Raw genomic sequence first — 22,292 nt, forward strand, 5'->3', positions numbered from 1 at the left:
TCCCTCTACCCTCACATGCCTTCTAAAAGATTTAATTACAGAGAAGCATCCTTACAGCATTATGTTGTTACTATGCTATGCTTCATGGTGGGGATGGTGTTTTTTGATAATGTGCGGTGCTCAAACATAACATTTAGTCAAATCTCCATTTTGGCATCATCAGATCATAGAACCTCCTTCCAGGAGACTTATTGTGCCTTATGACAAACTCTAGCTGAGATGTTATGTGTGTTCTATTAACAGTGATTTTCTCTTTGCCACTGCCGTACATACCTGTGACTGGTGAAGCACCTGGGCAACAGTTGTTATCTGCACAATCTCTCCAATCTCAGCTACTAAGACTTGTATCTCCTTCAGAGTTATCTTAGCTCTGTTTGTGTCCTATCTCATTCACCTTCTTCTTGCAAAATCACCCAGTTTCCATGCTGGCCTGGGTCTAAGCAGATTTGCAACTGTGCCATACAATTTCTATTTCTTGATGGTTTATGTAACTGGACCCCAGGGGATACTTAGTGACTTCTTCTGTCCATCACTTGACTTGCACTTTTCAATCACCTTTTCATTGAGTTGCACAGAGTATTCTTTTTTCTTCATTGTTTAGGTAAGGCTACCATATAGACTCAGCACACGTTGGTCCTTTGATATCAGGGGAATTTAGATTAAATTATTGGAAACCTCAGACAGGTGGCTTTGTTGAACTAATTATGGAACTTCTAAAATCAATTTGCTGCCCCAGTGATGACTTAGGTGTATCATATTAAAGGGTGTGAATGCTTATACAATCAATTATTTTATGTTTTATATTTGTAATTAATTTAGACTACTTTACAATGATTTCTTTTCACTTGGACATTAAAGAGTCTTTATGTTGATCAGTGTCAAAAAGGCCACATTAAATCCACTGTGATTTATGTTGCATAACAAAAAAGAGGTGTGAACACTTATAAGGGAGATGAGTACTTTTTATACGCACTGTATACAGATGAAAGACATGAATGATATATGATACATGCATGTTATTTTCAGAGCTCAATGGTATGAAAGTTACATTTTTTTAAATTGTTTTAGTATTTTTTTTTCTTTAAATAGTCACATTTTTAATTGATATCTTTGTGTACTGTTACTTTTTTCTGAATTGTGTAAATAATAATTATATTTTTGAATGGTTTTAATGGAAAATTGTATATATAAATGCTGAACAACTTTTGAATACTGATCTATTTTAAGTATTATTTTACAGTTTCTTCATAATAACTCCATTATAGTCTTACCACTAATATTTCATGCCATTCTAAAACACCTCTGAAACATAAATACTTACCTTCTTCTTATGGAAAACAATACATGCTTGATTACAGGTATTTATTTTGTACATGTTGTACTTATATATATTTGCAATTACTTCAGCAGAAATTTATAATTAATGCCTTAGAAGTTTTACTGAAAATAAATATTACAGTTTCCTTTGTATAATACTCATAACAAGTTTAATGTGCTCTGCTGCTGACAACTTGGTATGCTTTGCTTTTATACATTTTAATTCTGTTGATATAACTAATTACGTTTTTTATTGTGCAATTATATTGTTACTTCATTGCACATGAACAAGGAACCTGTTATTTGTTTCAATATATGAAGTATTTTTTTAGACTTTGTAGTATAAAGTTAAGAAGAACCTGATGCCAGAGATGCTGGTCGAGAACTGAAAGACAATTCATAGGAGATCTCATGCTTGATGGGTAACTGAGGATGGGTTGCCTCCCGATATATAAATCAAGAAGAGCTAAAGCCTAATCCTTTAACTGTGGAATGTGGCTTATGTCACCAGTACAGAGACCAATGAACCTAAATTACCTAAAGAATGAAGAGCTGCAATGAATGCTTGTGTTTCCTTTCCATGTCGCAAACATTCTACACTGTAGACTTCAGTGAATGGAAGATAAACTATAGCTGAGCAATTTTAGCTCAATGCCATATTCATAAATACAACTGGTATCAAAATGATAGCATTCAGAAGGATATACATACAGTATTATTAATAAAATGTAGGTGAAAGACAAATCATTGTAAAATACTATATATTAACTATAAAATGGTGCCTGAAATAGCAGTAAATTCCCTCCATTAAATGCAGCCCTCATTTGGACCCAATTAACAAATACTTACATCCCTGAAATATTGACATGAACGTAGTTGCATGCCTAAATATTTGTCCTGTTCACTTAATGAGTAAGGTTGTAAAAGGTTCTGTAAACAACACATCCTGCACTAAAATTGTAAGTACACTCTTTAAAATAAAGGTACCAGAGTGGTTATTCAGAGCGTGCTGTGGAAGAAACTTTCTCTATCTTCAAAGAAGGCAGAGTCCACATGAGAACACAGAACAATTCTTTATTTTCAGATATATGCACACATGTCTCAGTCCAACTGTAGAGTGATCAGTACAATTCAGCAATTCATCTCCTTTTATACCTTTTTTTCTAATTACCATTACCTCATCTAATACATCACATCAGCTGACTCTTAATATCCAGAACTTTATCGCCTCCTCCAATCAACTAGAGCCACCAGTAATTTCTGACTCGTGTTGAATCTCCAATTATTCTGAACACTGCTTTGTTAAGAGGGGTGTTTAGCGGATTCTCCCATTTGATCTTAGCACTGCTTCATAGGAGGGGAGTATGGGCTTTCCCATCAGTTTATCCCCGGTTTCTGGACAGGTGTTCATTACTCATTTTCCCTCATTCTAACCTTGTAAAATTTTATTGTTGGCTTCTCTTAGATGACATAAAAGACCTCATGTGCTTGAGTTTTAAGTTACATTTAACTATTGAGTTATATTCAATCCTTTTCCTTATCTTTAATAATTCATTCTGTTATAGTTTCATATATATATTCACATATATATTATATATATATGCATGTAATAGATTTTAAAAGATTATTATATATTAACTAAAAATTCCATAAGTGGTGCTATGGAGGAGCCATTTTTGATTTCCAAAATCCCATCCACATGAAGGTTGCATAAATTTGATTTAGATTCATAACATGTTCCATCCAGTAAATAATCATGAACACATTCGCACATTATGAGTCATGATTTTAAAAGGACTTTTGCTGCATAGATACAGTACCACAAAGTCCAGGTTTTCTTAATCTGTTAGTGTCCTGGTAGGTAGCCTACCATACATTAAAGATTTTAGTTTTTTCAACATATCAGGAAGTTTTCAAACAACAAAGAACCAACTTTATACACAAGAGCTTTTCAAAGAAGCTCTTTAAACATATAAACACATAAATAGGCAGATATGTAAGTAAGTAAGTAAATAAATAAATATACAGTCACACATACACACTTTGCTCTAAACAAAGAAGAAAATTAAAAAGAAAGAAAACTTCTGATTTGGCAGTTACAGTCACTGTGATGCATTATGCAAACATTATCCTGTTGCTATTAAGGAAAAAAAAAACAGTAGCATTTCTTGACACACCTCTGCTGAATAATTTGTTGGCTGACAGTTCCCACTTTTAGTGTGTCAGAGGGAAGATGTGCACCATTCTTCATAATGGCACTCGTTTTTCTTCAAACTCTCTCCTTTGCTACAACCTCTAAGGGTCCATAGTGCATCCTATAACTGAGCATGCCCTTTTAATTAGTTTGTGGGCCTCTCTAGTATTTAGTGGGCCTCTCTTGAAGTGATGTTACCAGTCTAGCACACCACAGTGTAGAAAATTGTACTGGCCATCACAGAGCTGTAGAAGATATGCAAGTGACATGAGCTGCTGTTATATTTATTGTCTGAGGTTTACAGGGTGAAGAGAAAAGGAGACAGGACTGTCCCTTCAGTTATGGACAGCCCACAATGATGAGGTGGACTCATCACTGGCTATTGACATGGTAGTTGTTTTTGTTGATATAGTAGGGATGGTGTGGGAAGACTCAGGGTGGCAGTGGAAGGAAAAATCTATTTAAAAACTGGTTCAGGGTTTTAGCTTTATCCACATCCCCTTCTAGCACCTGAGCCCTGGATTGGTTAAGTTCAGCAATTATACCCAGTCCATTTCAGACATCTTTCATTTTATTCTGAGTGAGTTTGTTTTCTATTTTAGCTTTGTAAGCATCCTTTCTTTCACTAAACATTTTCTTTAGCACACGCTGTACGTCTTTCAGAGACTGTTTGTCAATGGATTTGAACATTGTATTTTTCTCATTCAGGAGACCTTTCCGCTCCTTAGCAAAGCACTGTGTTTTGGGTACTACTACATCAACATGGAAGTTAATATAGTCTGGGATGCAGTAACTGAATGTCTCAATATCATCCCCATGTGACTTGCACATCATTTCCTAGTCTGTGATTTGGAAGCAGTCATTCAGGGCCATTTCAGTCTTCAGTCTCCACTTTCTCACTATTCTGATGGTAATGGGTTGCTAAAAACAGGCTTGTAGCTGGGAATAAGATAAGTCAGGTAGTGGTCAGATTTACCTAAAGGTGCCAGTAGTTTACATTTAAAGGCATCTTTAACATTTGAATACAGCAGGTCCAGCTTGTTATTCCCTTGAGTGGAACAGGTAACAAACTGGTAGAAATCTGTAATAGCTCCTTCCAAAGTCACATGGTTGAAGTCATCATATATTATAACTGCAGGGTTGGAGTTAGTCATCATTAAAGTGTTGGTGACAGAATGAACCATTTCCATTGCTAAGTCCCCATTTGTAGAGGGCAGAATTGAAATATTAATAGAGATGATGTAATTTATCTCTTTTGGCAAATGCTGTAACCCTTGAAAATGTTGTATTCTTAGCATAGATGACTTGCAGAAGGGCTTTTGGATTCACATCAAGGAGAATCACATGCTGTTCTCTCTAATTTAGAACTTTGTTCTAACTAAATAACACATCTGTATATATATATATATATATATATTTTTTTTTTTTTTAATCAGGTGATCAATATTTAACATGTTTAATTTGAAAAGTACTTTGTCTAATACTTGTTCTTCAAAATGTAATTTTGGTCAAAGTACAAATCCAAAACATTTTTATAGGCTTCAGCTCAGTTTTTCTCTGCTGTTTGCTTTCTGTTTAGAATTTAAGTAACCAAGAGAATTTGCTAATTAGGCAATAATTCAATTAGCTTCTGTGGGCTTTCATCCCAGGCTCTTGTTTCCACAAAGTGATGGAAAACAGCTAAATGTAATGTTTAGTTTGATGGCCATGTATTAGGCTTATGTGTCCCATTTTAATATACGCAGTAATGTAAAAGTAGACTCTCACTAATGAACCAGAATATAATAAGTATAAATACTGATATATGCATTACCCATATCTGTATAACAATACAAAATTTCTATACATTTTTAAAAAATTGGTTTGGCCATATTTACATGATGGTATTACCTTTGAATATAAATACCATACCAGTTAGCTGTAAGGGAAAAACCAAATGGCTGTGTATACTGTAGCCTTATCAGCCTATAAATATTTATATTCAGCTTTTCAATTCACTTAGTAATTCTTATAAATTGATTCTTGTAATCTGTGAAAGGCTCCTGAAGTGTGATAATTAAGGACCTGTAGAACTCTGCATTTTTTCAGAACCAATGGGTATTTTACTGCACTTGCACACTGTTTAATTGTTTCTTGGGGACCTTTTAGGATTTATTTCATATTTTCTTTCTACCTGTTTGTATTTTAGTGCTTACAGTACCACATGCTGATGATATCATTGTAAGCACAGCAAATGGCATGTTGCTCTAAAAGGATGCATGGTGTCCATTATGCTCCTTTTTTATATAAACAGGCTGCAAATCAAGCACACTCTTAGAACTTCATGAGTTGGTGGCCAGTCATGTTGATTTTAGGCATGAAGAAACCCCTCCCGTGAAAATATCTTTATTCTTACCCAATTTCCTTTGTACATGACAATTCCCTTTGATTTTCAGCAGCCATATCACCTGCACTTGTGAAAGGATTATCCACCTGAAGCTAAGCATGTTTGGCCCTGGCCAGTAGCTAGATGGGAGACCATCAAGGAAAAAGCTTGGGTTGCTGCTGGAAAAGGTGTTGTTAAGGCCATCAGGAGAGGGTGTGGATTTCAATACCCCAGTGCAGTGTAAGGGATGTTGTCTGTAAAAATTGGTGCCGTCCTTTGAATCAAATGTCCACCTTGACCTGGTCATTCTAGCTACCTAATCACCCCCGCCTCTGATTGCTATGTCTTTCAACCCTTCACCACCTAAAAGCTAATGCGTAGTGAGTGTACTGGCACATAAATGGCTGCTGTTCATCATCCTGGTAGATGCTACACATTGGTAGTGATTGACGTTGTTCTCTACTGACTATCGAAAGCGCTTTGAGTAAGTTACAAAAAGTGCTATATATTAGTAGTAGTAGTAGTAATAGTAGTATTAAATACCCATAATTTTAGAGATTTTTTTCAATGGAACAGAAAATAATAATGTATCTTAAACAAGTGCTAAAGCAGAACAAATGAATAACTTGCTCTGGTCATTTAGATTCAGCATCATGATTGGATGCGTATGCTGAGGGTGTGGACACAGGCCACAGTAGCAGAAGAGGACTATGCAACATCTGTTACATACAGCTCTAGGGAACCCCATTGACAAATGTTCTTCATATTAGTTTTTAATATTTTTAACTGGTAAGATTGATACGATATATTTTATTACACCACCTGTCTCAGTTCTTTTGTTGTGATGCAGTCTTTAATCAATTTGATTCTGGTTATTGTGCAATTTGCACTTTTACATCTCCCAGGCATGCCTTTAAACAACCAAACCAAGACTTTGAAACATACCAACAGTGCAAAAATGCTTTCTTTGAAAACAAAAAAAAAGAAATCCATCCATTCTGTTCATCTGTTTGGTTAATACAGGTCATAGGGAGTCAAAGTCTAAACGGGCATCTTTGAGCTTAAGACAAATATTATCTCTCAGTATTGTATCAGTCCATTGAATAGCTTACTCACTTATGGCATACCTGAAGGTAAACTGGAGCATCTGCAGGTAATATTATGTGGTCACAAACAAAACATGTAAACAAAACCTTTGGTGGTGACTAGGTCAAAAATTGAACCCAGTTTGCTGGAGCTCAAGGGCAGCAGTGATAGCCAATGTGGTACACATGTTATGATCATGTTTCATTTTTAATTTTTATTTCCTCTTACTTTTCTACTGTTTATATATCTATTTAATGTAAAATTATATGAAATGGTTTTTTGTTACTTACTCATTATAATTCTTACCTAATTTCTTCCTTTGTGAATTTCTGACACACAACTGTATTTATCAATAGCACCTGATGACCCCGATTCCCTTGATTCACTAACACAATGTCTTACTTGTATTTCTGAATGGATGATTAGTAATTTTCTCAAGCTAAATAAAGAGAAAACAAATTTTAGTGATTGGCAATAATGGATACAATGAGGTTATTAGAAACAGACTCGATGCATTAGGATTAAAAGTCAAGACGGAGGTAAAAAACTTAGGGGTAACTGTTGACTGTAACCTGAATTTTAAATCGCATATTAATCTGATCACTAGGACAGCATTTTTTCACTTAAGAAACATAGCAAAAGTTAGACCTCTTATATCATTGAAAGATGCTGAGAAATTAGTGCATGCTTTTGTTTTCAGTCGACTAGATTACTGTAACGCACTCCTCTCAGGCCTACCCAAAAAAGACATATATCATTTGCAACTAGTGCAGAATGCAGCTGCTAGAATTCTAACCAGGAAAAGAAAATCCAAGCACATTTCTCCAGTTTTGATGTCACTACACTGGTTACCTGTGTCATTCAGAATTAACTTTAAAATACTGCTTATGGTTTATAGACTGAGAAGATCGTTCCTCCCCCAAACTATGCGACTCTTCAATTCCACCCGGGAGGGTAAACGTTAACATTATATAAAGTTATTGTTTGTTTTTACCTGCATTATTATCAATCTTTAATTTAATATTGTTTTTTTGTACCAGTAAGGTGCTGCTGGAGTATGTGAATTTCCCCTTGGGATTAATAAAGTATCTATCTATCTATCTATCTATCTATAAAGCCTTAAATAATCTTGCTTCACCTTATATATCGGAATGTCTGACACCCTATATTCCAAATCGTAACCTTAGATCCTCAAATGAGTGTCTGCTTAGAATTCCAAGAGCAAAACTTAAAAGAAGTGGTGAGGCGGCCTTCTGCTGTTATGCACCTAAAATCTGGAATAGCCTGCAAATAGGAATTTGCCAGGATAATACAGTGGAGCACTTTAAGAAACTGCTGAAAACACATTACTTTAACATGGCCTTCTCACAACTTCACTTTAATTTAATCCTGATACTCTGTATATTTAATTCATTATAATAACTATTCATAGTGGCTCTAAAATCCGTACTAACCCCTACTTTCTTCTTCTGTTTCTTTTCCCGGTTTTTTGTGGTGGTGACCAGTGCCAGATGCACAGAAAAAGTGTTTCTCTATACTGTGGAAGAGTTTGGAAGTTGAACATCTGCTAACCTGTCTTCCTTTTACACCTCTAGACAGGAAGACAATACCCCAAAAAAGAACCCGACTGGCCCTTGTTCTGCCACTTCTGTCCCTCAGACTATAAAACAGAGCATAAACAGGAAGTCATGCCTACTAATTTTTTCCTTCAACAATCTTACTTCCTTTTAGCCTGCTCATGTCCAATCAATGGAGTTATCCAGGGACCCTATGTTTTCCTATATTCAGCAACCTACTCAAAAAACATTAAAAATTGTCTATTAATTTAAAAAAAATGGTTTCAAGAAGAGCATACAGCCACTGCAGAACAGACCCCTGAATTTTGCACTTTATCATATATCCAGAACCTCTGGATATGTAAACATTTGAAAAGTAGCAGTCTGTGGGCCAATATATGCTACCTCCATTTGAAGAAAAATGTTTTCACTGAAGTAACCAGAAAACACATTTGCTTTACATTATAGAACAAACAAAATAAAAATAAAAGCATCACAGTAAAATAACAATTTAGAACTGTAAGCAACTAATACATCTATTTAAATGTCGTGTTAAAGATCAAGCCAAGTGGAGTTAAAAAATCTTAATTTTCTAATTCTATCCAATAATAGTTATTACTGTTGACATTTCTACTTCATGAATGTGCACTTTAAGCATTAAATATAAAAATTAAACAAAAATTAATTTAAAATCTATTTATGCATTTGCAAATGTACATTAGTTGGACCAATTTAGCTGAATGACCTTTAGAATGGAGTAAAATTACACATACAGGGAGCATCAAAAATGGTATGTGTTCTTTGTAACAACATATTTGTTTATCTAATTATAATATTACATGCATATTTTATACCATAAATGGCACAATTAATTCAAAAGAAATTTAAAACTCAATGAAAAAAAACCAAATACCTTAAAATAAAACAGTTACTTTTAATAAAGGAAAAAAAAGGCTCTATCTTAGCATTCTGTTCATTCCATACTATAATTTGTTTTGTGAATTTTTCAGTCATAAAAGGTCTTGGCAATTCTGAAAAAGCAAATAATATCTATCTAAGAAACTGAAGTTCAAAAATAATTAGCATCTTCTACAAAATGAAACTCTAAATAATGTTATCAGTTAACTTACCATTGAATTTGAAATGTTCATTGAGAATGCTATTTTATGTTAAACAGTTAATTTTCGTGTTTACCTGTGAATGACATGTGGAGTAAGTTTAATCGACTAACCTCGACTGCGGCTGCACAGTGTACTTTAAGTGATTTATAATATTAAATTGATATGGTGATTAATTATTCTAATGCAGGCTTCAAAATGGCATAAGAACAAGTTCCTTTCTCTTCGTAAATAGTGCTTGAGAATATTGTGGGTCATTTTGTTTTGGAGTACAAGAACAGCATACATATTGCAGAAATAATGGTAGCATGAAAAGAAAAGATATTAATTAAGACTAGAATCCGTGTTGACTCAGACTTGTACATAAGACAAAAGGTTAAGTAAATGCCAAGACTGCTATGTCACTTCAAACAATGAATATTAGCTTTGGAATCATTAATGTCTGCAGAGAAAACTGAGTCAAATTGGAGTCTTGATTGCCAGAAAATCCAAGGCCAGAGCTGTTTCATTTCAATCTATAGCTAAATTAGCCTCCAACGGAGGGTTGAAAATACACAATTAACTCTGTTAGGTGGGGCAATTGGGAATGGAACCTTTAATAAAGTGCTAGATTGAGAGTGAGCTTCTTTAAGAATTATAAACTTTTCACTAAATGTGTATAACATAGACATGCAAGTATTACTTTTTTTTAATTATATAAAATGTTAACATTGACAATTTCCAACAGACGGATGGCTTAATGTCTGAACTGAGCGATGGATTTTACAAGCAATGCCAAGACACTTTATTTTAAAAGGGAAGTTTAAAATGAGAAGAGCCTAGTCATATTAATGCCAGCTTTGTCCAACTTCTTAAGGTAATGAGGATTGGAGGGGGTGTTGAATACCTAAACACTTCATTGACTGTTTTGTGTGTGTGTGTCTATTATATATATATATATATATATATATATATATATATATATATATATATATATATACCCAGAATGATGAAGCAAAAACAGGATTTGGGAAATTTTTGCTAATGTACAAGTGCTGGTCATAAAATTAGGATATCATGGCAAAGTTGATTTATTTCAGTAATTCCATTCAAAAAGTGAAACTTGTATATTAGATTCATTCATTACACACAGACTGATGCATTTCAAATGTTTATTTCTTTTAATGTTGATGATTATAACTGACAACTAATGAAAGTCCCAAATTCAGTATCTTGGAAAATTAGAATATCAATTAAGACCAATGCAAAAAAAAGATTTTTAGAAATGTTGGCCAACTGAAAGATATGAACATGAAAAGTATGAGCATGTACAGCACTCAATATTTAGTTGGGGCTCCTTTGGTCTGGATTACTGCAGCAATGCGGCGTGGCATGGAGTCGATCAGTCTGTGGCACTGCTCAGGTGTTATGAGAGCCCATGTTGCTCTGATAGTGGCCTTCAGCTCTTCTGAATTGTTGGGTCTGGCGTATTGCATCTTCCTCTTCACAATACCCCATAGATTTTCTCTGGGGTTAAGGTCAGGCGAGTTTGCTGGCCAATCAAGAACAGGGATACCATGGTTCTTAAACCAGGTACTGGTAGCTTTGGCACTGTGTGCAGGTGCCAGGTCCTGTTGGAAAATGAAATCTGCATCTCCATAAAGTTCGTCAGCAGCAGGAAGCATGAAGTGCTCTAAAACTTCCTGGTAGACGGTTGCGTTGACCTTGGACCTCAGAAAACACAATGGACCAACACCAGAAGATGACATGGCACCCCAAACCATCACTGACTGTGGAAACTTTACACTGGACCTCACGCAACGTGGATTCTGTGCCTCTCCTCTCTTCCTCCAGACTCTGGGACCTTGATTTCCAAAGGAAACGCAAAATTTACTTTCATCAGAGAACATAACTTTGGACCACTCAGCAGCAGACCAGTCCTTTTTGTCTTTAGCCCAGACAAGACGCTTCTGACGCTGTCTTTTGTTCAAGAGTGGCTTGACACAAGGAATGCGACAGCTGAAACCCATGTCTTGCATACATCTGTGGTGATGGTTCTTGAAGCACTGACTCCAGCTGCAGTCCACTCTTTGTGAATCTCCCCCAGATTTTTGAATGGGTTTTGTTTCACAATCCTCTCCAGGGTGCGGTTATCCCTATTGCTTGTACACTTTTTTCTACCACATCTTGTCCTTCCCTTCGCCTCTCTATTAATGTGCTTGGACACAGACCTCTGTGAACAGCCAGCCTCTTTAACAATGACCTTTTGTGTCTTGCCCTCCTTGTGCAAGGTGTCAATGGTCGTCTTTTGGACAACTGTCAAGTCAGCAGTCTTCCCCATGATTGTGTAGCCTACAGAACTAGACTGAGAGACCATTTAAAGACTTTTGCAGGTGTTTTGAGTTAATTAGCTGATTAGAGTGTGGCACCAGGTGTCTTCAATATTGAACCTTTTCACAATATTCTAATTTTCCGAGATTCTGAATTTGGGACTTTCATTAGTTGTCAGTTATAATCATCAACATTAAAAGAAATAAACATTTGAAATACATCAGTCTGTGTGTAATGAATGAATCTAATATACAAGTTTCACTTTTTGAATGGAATTACTGAAATAAATCAACTTTGTCATGATATTCTAATTTTATGACCAGCACCTGTATTAAAAATAAACTGTAACTGCCAATTCTAGGCTGTACATGTACCTAGATGAGCAAAGGCATGCTTAGAACACTTCAGGTTTTTAAAAACAGACTAGTTGTAGTTGTGGCACAAAGAAAACTTTAAGCATATCATATAAATTCAGAAACATTTGAATATGACAACTGTGCTTAATTTGCTATAGACCTTTTTGCATACATTAAACTGGTCAAGCCTCTGGCCAACATAAAGAGTGTTGATTCCACAGTCGTATATTAGAGAGACGTCAACTAATACCATATAATTTCCCAGGGTAAGAAACATGGATCTAAAGTAATGGAGGTGTTATTTTGGAAAAACAATTGGCTCTTCCAGATTTATTGTGGTGGTGTGATTACTATTGACCACTGACTGACTGTTGTGAGCTGTGCACATTGCCATCAGCAGCCAAGTTGATTTAATGCAAATTAATTTTTCCGTGCTGACATTAACTTCAGTGCACACACTTGTATAATTCATTCGCTTGTACAGAGCTCACTTTACATGAATACATACTTTGAATCATGAAGAAAGATGCAACGTGGAAATTGTACCCCAAGCAGTAGTAAGTTAGCACATAGAACGTAAGTAGAATCAAACTTATACTAGGTTACCAAACATACATGCTTCCAGATCCAGCAGTAAAGCTCTCAGATAAAGGAATGGATTTTTCTTTTTACTAATTTTTGTCTCTGGCAGTATTTGAGTATGGCTCAATAACACCCTCTAGAAACCACAAGTGACATACAGTATGTGATGCCAGATATACTTACCGACTTACACAGTAAAACTGTCACATAATAGAGGATTATTAGGACAGGTTAACTACTTATTTCATTTCTGCACAACAGCACATCTGCTAGAGGATAGAAAGGCATGCCTGACCTTTCCTCAATGCAGAGACACCACTGACTATAAGGAATTCTATTACATTAGATGTGGCCCACACTGTAAGTGCAGTTATGGTATATACTTGCGTAGATTCAAACACTGTTTAATAGATGTGGCCAATGCATACAAGAAAGCTCAGTGAACATACATTTATTCATTAATTTTTTTTCTGAACTAACTTTATCAATGACGGTTTCATTTGAAGCTACAGTCTCTCCCATCAGAGTCCAGTGGAAGGCAGGAACTAACAACATCCAGGATGTTAGTCACTCTCAGAAAATGTTAATATCCACCCAAACTCACCACTGGCCAATTAGAAGACGCCAACTAACATGTCATGAATATGAACAAAAAGCATAGTACTTGGAATAAAAACAGACAGACACAGGGAAAACAGACTGGAAAGAGAACCTTCTTCACTGGAGCTGTGAATTCACAGTAGAAACCACTGAGCAATTGTGCCACCTCAAATTAAATATTTGGAAACAATATTCACCTTTAAATTTAAGTTTACTTGACTTCACGTGACGGCATGTCAGCAGGCTGGGAGTAGTCCATTACCGTGTCCTCTGTGTTACTTTAAATGCAACTACACTTTTAACTGTGATCAAATAAAAAGTTAATGATAAAGTCTATCGCAGTTCACTTTGACATAATGAACAGATAGAAATGGTGGTGACAGCTGACTCAGCAGTTGACCAAGTCCAAGGTAAAGTATTTTGTACAGTTTTATCCACAAAACAAGAAGTCACATGAAATTTAATAAATTAAACATAGCATCTTTGTCCAGGCCTGTTCAGGAATACAGTAAACTTTTGTATATTTTTAAAAATATTATAAGTAAAGCATTGGATAGACTCCTTTGATTACTGACTGAATCAGAACATGAACATAATGGCACTAATATATTCTCAAATGGAAATTGGTGCTCCAATAGTTGAATGTCATCAAGTTTGTTTACACTTGAGTGACCTAAGTGGCTATGTCAGGGATAGATATTTTGGACAAACTCCATCTAGAAAAGGAGCTGCTTATTTATGTGATTGGATAAGTAGAAGTAAAACAGATATACTGTGTCACGCACGTGTGCTTAGGGGGCAGCCAAAGGGTCCAAAAGACAGTGAAAGTAGAAATTCCAATGCTGGAAACGAGTGCCAATGCCTTTTCTCCTCCTCCTCCTGCAGACCTACAGAAGATTAATTTTGATTCCCCACTAAAATAAGAAGGAAAAAAAATTACATACCTGGTTTCCTTCCTCCACTGATGATGTTGTTTCTAGCCATTCCCCGATGACATAACTTCCATCCATCTTTGATGATGTCACTTCCATCCATCCTTAATAATCTCACTTCCGCTTCCTTTTCCGGTCTTTACATCATATCCACCAGCCATTTTGTCTGTATTATTTCCTGTATACTCACTATATAAACCAGCCTCTGTATATTCTGATTGTCAACTGTAATTTGTTTGCAAGTGATCATAATTTCAACCTTTTTTCTACTTCTCCACAGAAGGAGGCTATAAGGGGAAGCTTCTCCAGAACTTCATGATTATTTTGTCTGGTTATTTCATGAAAACTGCTAATGATATGGTCTACAATATACTGTAGCACCTGATTTTAGCACAATTAATTCATTATTATCTATGCACAGGTATTGGAGGTTTTAGAATATTGCAGTTAAAAAAGCTAAAAACATATTAAATCACATTTTGCTATGAGAACATATACTGTTACATTCTCAAACCCACTTAACTCAGTTTTTGGTCACAAGGGGAAACCACTGGTCACAAGGCAAACAACAATCCTGTACAGTGCAACAGTTGGCATTACAGGCTGTTATAAAACAGATTTGCTTAAATTATAAAATTTCAGAGGGTTGAAATTACTGAGAAAGCTGTGAAATGTTAATTTCTTCTCAAATGTAAATTAGAAAACATGACTTCTCTTGAGTACTGAATTGAAATTGTATTGGCCACCAGGGAAGTAAGGCTTGGGTAAACAGGTCAAACAAATAATCTTTAAAATTAAAGGATTTATTTGAAAAAAATAGAAAAATATAAGCAAATTGCTCAGAAGAGCAAAAATAGGGAAAAAGGAGATGCTTAAAAGGCAACCCCCTAAGCAAACAAGCTCAAATTTACAATCCAGGAGAGAAAACCAGGGACAGAAGCAAAATAAATTATGAAAACCAGAAAATTCAACAAAAATAATAACACAATACTCAGTTCACAAACACAAGCACAGCAACCTCCTGATGTGAATTTGTCTAGCTGTGGCCTCACATAACCAGAGTGAGGGCTCAGAAGGAGTGATGTCTAGAAGGCCCCACTTCTTTGCGCTCCACTCTCAAAGTACATGGAATATAAGGACATTTTAAGAAAAGGCAAATAATAACAAACATCACAGAAAATACATAAACTTATGAAAACTAATAATTCAAAAGCAACAATGAAGCATATAAACACAGGATAATACATAAAAATTTCACTACAGAGACTGGAAAATTACGTGTTCAGGTGGATTTTGCCATGATGCATTAGGGCTGCACCAATTGTGGAGCTGTATGCCTGCTTACTGCATAGAGGAGATGCCCCTTTGATCTCAGGTTTTAAATCCAGGCTGATGACTCATGACTTTAGTCTAGCAGTTGAGTTGCTGATTAGCTGTGCAAATTGCATCTCTATTTATATATAAATATGGTAATACAATATTAATAACCCCTTACTAACCCTTCTCTATTCTGTTTCTCTTCTTGGTTTCCTGCTGTGGCATTTGGTGCTACTACTGTATGCCAAATTGAAAAGAATATGAGATACTGGGAGCCTTGGAAACAATGGAGGGGGTAGGCAGCTATTTGGCCAAGGTCTTCAGGCCTGTGACTATGTCTGACTTTGTCTGTTATAATTGACCACGATCCTTCCAGAGGTTTATTTTAACCAGGTATGCTGCTGACTAGAATTTTTGTTTTCCTCTCCTCCATTGTGAACTAGACAGCAATTATTAGGTGACAAATGTTCCTGGGCTTCATTTATGTACCTAGTAATTTGAATTGTTTGTATTTTTATCTACCTATGAACGTGTCATATCACTCTGCACCGGCACCCAGTGAATATTGCTATACAAAAATAAACTGAATAGCCGACATGTGCTTATACAGGCTCAAGACTAAAGTTCTCCATGTGAAGGAGGTAGAAACAGATGAAGAGGTAGAATGGATCTTCATCAGCAAATCTAATCATAATGATTTGAGGGAGGAACAACTTGTATCCTTATTGCTTCTTTTATCTTTCATTACTAAAGGTCTTGTTGTGATCTCTATTGGTAAAAGAAGATATTGTTTCAAAACTGATAAAATGAAAGTGGAATAGTAATTAAATATAACTAAAATGAACTACCTAATTCCAATATATAACAATATCACTTGAATCTGGTGTGCTACTGTAAAATTATGAAATGAACTGGAAAGAAAATCAATGAGTTTATTATATGAGTTTAATTTCTTTATTTAATTCTACTTAAGTGTCAAAAAACACTTCATTTCTTTTGCTTAAATGTATTTTTTTAAATAGTATTTTTATTGAAGCACAGTTTTATCATGATAAGCAGACTGAAAGAACTATTAAGATTTAGGGGAACATTGTAATAAGAATTTTATTGAACTCTCCAGTGAGTGTAAAAGACAGATGCTTTCTTTGCTAGAAATTGTCTAAGTGCTTAAATTTGCATAACAGTGTATTTTAAAGGACATATTTTCATTCCTGTTTGTATCATTAGATTAATTCTGGTCCTATGTATTTCATTTGCCACAAGAGGAAAATTTAAATAAAAAAACTCAAAAGGAAAAGCTTAAGTTTTCTTTGAATATGATAATATCTGAAAAGTAAAATCAACAACCTTATTTACTTTCCCTTCTACAACAGATTTAATCAGTTGTCTAAACTTTAGACAAGTAAATGTAGAAAACAGATCAGACATTAAAAGTACACTCTGACATGGTTTTATAATTAGGAAAGCTGTAATATGATTTATTTTTAATTTCAATAGAAAACTAATGACAAACAGTGAAAGAAGAATAAATATACAGAATGAATATTATCACTGATGTAGAGATAACTGATTCACAAGCTAGTTTTCCTTTCAGATATTGGCATTGCTGGGTGTGTTGAGTTAAAAGAAATTTCTTCTGACATTTATCGATAATAGTTCTCATTCTGAGATTTACTTTGTATTAAGAACATTACAAGAATTGGATCTGAAAGCAGCGTGTGTTCACTTTGCAGCTACAAGACCTCATTAATTCAGGGAATATGGCTGACTGAATAAACACATTAAACAATTTGCATTGTTGGGAAAGCAAGTAGCTGAATATTCAGTTTACTTATGATTTAAATACTCTCGAGTGTACAGTTCTCTATGTTTATCTTCATAAAGAGGTGAAAATAAAAGTTACATATCATCTAAACAACATTCAGAGGCTGTTTTAAGATATTCATCCATTTTAAGACACCGTTTATTTATTATGGGGAAAGGGTTTCTTTCCTGGGTATATCAGGGAAGCATGAGGCAAGAAGAAGTCTATCACAGGGTACATTCATGCACACACACAAACTAACATGCAAGTCTTTGGGATGTCTGAGGATATCAGAACACCAGCATGACCATGGTGAAAAAATATAGCAGGCTGGGATTTGAACTCAGGTTATACTATGCCTTGGACCACCCTACCACTGTCAGGATGAGGTCTGACTCCCAAATTCTGTCATTGCTGCCAACTTTTGAAATATATTGGGGTGCTCATTTTAGCTACATATCTATAAAAGCTTACATAAGTACTTCAAGTGTCTACTGAATTATTTTTAACTGATTTTTCAGGCAACATTGCAGTAACCAGCACTTTGACTTTGTAACTTTTGCATTTGGGTCTATATGAGTTTTGCACTACCTTGCTGATGAAAACTCAATTTACCATAACAAGAGACCTATTCACATTTTCATTTTCTTTGCCCTGCTATTGTTTGTCATGCTCATTGCATTAAGCTCTCATTACTAAACATCACAACATAATTGTGCTTGCATCATATAAAATTGATATTTAAATATATTTATTATGTGTATACTCTATTGCGTAAATTTGCACTTAAATTAATATTTCTCTACTACTGTGGAACTTGCATACGAGTACAAGTGTGCTGTACAATTGTGTTAAGTGATGTGACAATAAAGTGACTTGACTTGACTAGTGTGCCAACTATGGGTAGTACAGAACAGATAAGGCAATCACGAGGCACAATTCAATGCAATTGTAAAGAGATTATCGATTTGTCTCGATTTTTGACGTTTCTATATATTTGCTTAATTTTTGTCAAAAACTGCTGATTTTAAAACAAAATTATGATTCGTCCTGAAAAATAATATGCTGGATTTAACTCCATTATTTTTTTATTACAATACAATAACAAATGGAAAATTTCATACAGCGTCAGCATATTTTACAATATTGTGTAGCGTCAACAAGAAAAATAATTGTGTGCCTATATGTGGTATTATTTTTTCCTTACATTACCCTGAATTTCAGCCTGTGGCCAATCAGTTAAAATGACGTAAAGGTGGTCCTACTATTCATGCATTTTACTGCATTTTTCTTTTGGATGTTGCCCAGTTTGGCAGACGTGGATAATCCAAAAAGCAGCATCATAAAAGAGATGCAAGCTCTTTATAAACATGGACTCCATTTTTACAGCTGGTACTATCATACAGTACATTTTCTATCTACATTGTATCTGGATATAATGCACTAGGAACATTCACATTTACACTTTCAAATGCGCCTCTAGGGTTAACATAATGACCACTGAAATTGTCTCATTGACAGCCCAACCTGCGAGCTGTAAGATGAGAGGCTCAGGAAAGGGGGAGCTGTTAATTTTGTACCACCTTAGAATGTGAATTTACACTTTTTTTAATGTGGCCAGTTGCTATCCTATTGTGAGAGAAAGAGAGGCTCTGAGCCTGAGTCAGGTACTGGGCTTGATCTGGTTGACTGGGACAATGTTATGTGGATGGGTTACACTTGCCTGTATGTGTTGATTTTTAATATTGAAATTACAATTAAACTATTTATATTAGTTATGTACATTTAAACTAATTTACACTACACTATTATCATTTCTTTTTAAATAATATACATTTTTTCATTTTAGTACATTGTTTCCAAGTCCATTACTCCAAGGATGCACTGTATTATCTGTTGTAATATAATTATGTTCACATTGTACCTTTTTTCACCTGAAATGTTTTGAACAGAGAATATTTTCCTACTCTTTCTTAACCCTATACAAAATTCCAATTATGAAGTCCTGTTCATTAATGCCAGATCTTTCAAGAGAGAAATCATGGTGCAGCAGAGAATCTTTTTTGGTTTTCCAAACCAATTGTATAGAAGGTTAACCAGACATTATATCAACAGGCAGGTTATCCTTCCTGTGAGCTGAGTTGAAAGACTTTTTCACAACAAAGCATTTTTAAACTTTAAGTAACAAAAGAACATGATGAATGTTTGTGGGCTATGTTGTATTTAGAACTTTTGGGACTGTTTCAGCTCCGGGACATGCTATGTATGGAACTGGCATATAGCATAATTTTAAAAGTACTTTTGCATATAAACGGATTTTACAATTTACTGTAAATAAAACATGTTTAATTATAGCTATGATTTCCAATGGCAGCACATTGGGAGTGTCACTTAGGTCACTGGCAGAGCTATACTTGATCAAGTAGGTGAGTTTACATTCATCAAGTAGGAGAACATAGACTGTAGGTTATACAAATCAAATTTTAAAAACCAGAAGAAAAACTCTGGCAAAATATTCATAAATTGATCTTCTCCTACACTTATGCTTTGCCATGTACTAATCTAAGTAATGCTTAGCTGACAAGAGGTGGAGGAGCACCTTTCGAAATGATGAGAACTGTACAGCTGGAACTGGTTGTATTGCAACTGAAGGGATCCGAATGTTGTGGGAAATAGTATAATGAGGATTGCTTAAACTACAGACTAGTGTGTGCAAGGATCTAAAAATAAGCCTGGTTTTATTATTCAGTAAATGTTTGCTGCAGTAATGTTAACAAATAGAGTGGATGTTAAAGTCTAAACACCCTTATTTAAATGTCAGCTTTTGTTGATACAAAGGCTGAAATCAAGACAATCATGTCAGAGCCTTTTACCTTGAGAAGGATGTTTTAAATAATAACATTTTATTAAAAAACAAATGTATCATTAAAAAGTATCTAAAAAAAAAAAATTCTATGTATTTTTGCGTAAGTGTGTAGAGCCATCCTTTCTAATGGGGTTGTAACTGTGTTTAGATTTAACAAATCACATTAGAGTTTTTCTACAAAGCTAATTTGCCTTCACTCTGCATCAGCTGTAGTAATTCTGATTGAGCCCTAAATAAACTCAATCATTGTCTATTGTCTTTCCTTCAAGCTTAATGTCTGTAGGATCCCTATTTCAAAATGCACATTTTCCGGGAATACAAAAAATATGAAGGTATTACGTACAGTATATCATGGAACAATGTACAAAGTATAGTAGAAGTCAGTACAGTACTGATTTTTCTAGCTCACGACCACCCCTTACGTAAATTCATTACGCTCTCAACAAAATTCCATTATGGTTTTGCACATTTTAACCAACCACATTCCCGCTTTCCACTTTAAAAGGTGTTTGAATTGAGCGTATAACCTGCATTCATTTATGAATTTATAGACCTTGGGATCTATTTTCCATTTTTAGATTTGACCTGCGTTTTTCTTAATTGTGTTCTCTGTGGTAAAGCTGCTGTTTGTGGCAAAGGTACTGTTTGTTTTATCTATTCATCTACCTTCTGCCTTACTTGTTAATCCGTCTTTTCGTTCCTCTCCATCATGCTCTTTTTTGGTATCCACCAGCCACTATCAAGGGAATCCAATTCTACTGTAGAATGAAACCCCTGTGCAGCTTACCTGTGCCCGAGAGAGTTTTCTCTTGGTTTGTGTCTTTGATGTTGTTGCTTTCGATTTGTCTATCTCAGAATGTGTTCCGCTTTGTTTTGTACTTTCAAATTGATTTCTTTCCCTTCTGCTGATTGCAATATATTTGCCCTAATGTCTCTTTGTCCCTAGTACTCAGGTTCACTTCAATTTCTTTTAGTATATGCTGGGTCTATATTTCTAATTGTTTTTGCTAGTCTCTTTTACTGAGATCAGCTTTTAAGATTTTAAGGTCATTTGTTAGTTGGGTAATCCACATACCTGATTCCAGTAGTGAATCATAAACCATATTATAGCTGTGTCCCAGTATCTGGTCCAATAAAGATCTTCTTTTAGAAGTTGTATTACTTCTGTTTGGGTCTCTTGTAATTTTTCAGTATAATGTTCATAGAGTATCTGGACTGTAGTTGCCTACCAGTTTCGGGCATTTGCCTCGATTAGCTCTTTGACCTTAGGGTCACTGTAGGCAGGTCTGATAAATGTTGCTAAGTGTTCCGCCTGTTATATTATTGTTTTGGGGACATTGCCTGTTAGGGCTTGTGACATAATCTTTAAGTGCCTATTCACCTATGCCCACCAGAATAGGTCCTTAGCTTTTTGTGAGTAAAAATTGTTTTCACTTTCTTCCCTTTCTTGAAGAAAAGGGGTCTGAAAGTCCTCTTGATCAACTACGTCATTAAATGCTCTTTGGTTAAATCCGCCTCCTCTCGAGTTAAATACGCTTCCTCTGGGATTCATTCCCCTGCGACCGTAGTAACTTGGGGTATATTCTCGATCCCTCCAATTATAGTTTGGTCTTTCATATCTTCCTTCATATCTCAATCTTGTTGGTTTTCTGTCTCTATCCATATACCTGTAGTAATTATTATTCCTAACGAATACGTTACTTCTGAAATTTCTGTCTCTGTTGAAATTATTGCCAAAGTTACTGTATCCTGTCTGAAATTGTCAATACAGTGATCCCTCGCTATATCGCGCTTTGCCTTTTGCGGCTTCACTCTATCGCGGATTTTATATGTAAGCATATTTAAATACATATCGCGGATTTTTTGCTGGTTCGCGGATTTCTGCGGAC

Source organism: Erpetoichthys calabaricus, chromosome 15 (assembly GCF_900747795.2).
Source record: "Erpetoichthys calabaricus chromosome 15, fErpCal1.3, whole genome shotgun sequence".
Classification (NCBI taxonomy): Eukaryota; Metazoa; Chordata; class Cladistia; order Polypteriformes; family Polypteridae; genus Erpetoichthys; species Erpetoichthys calabaricus.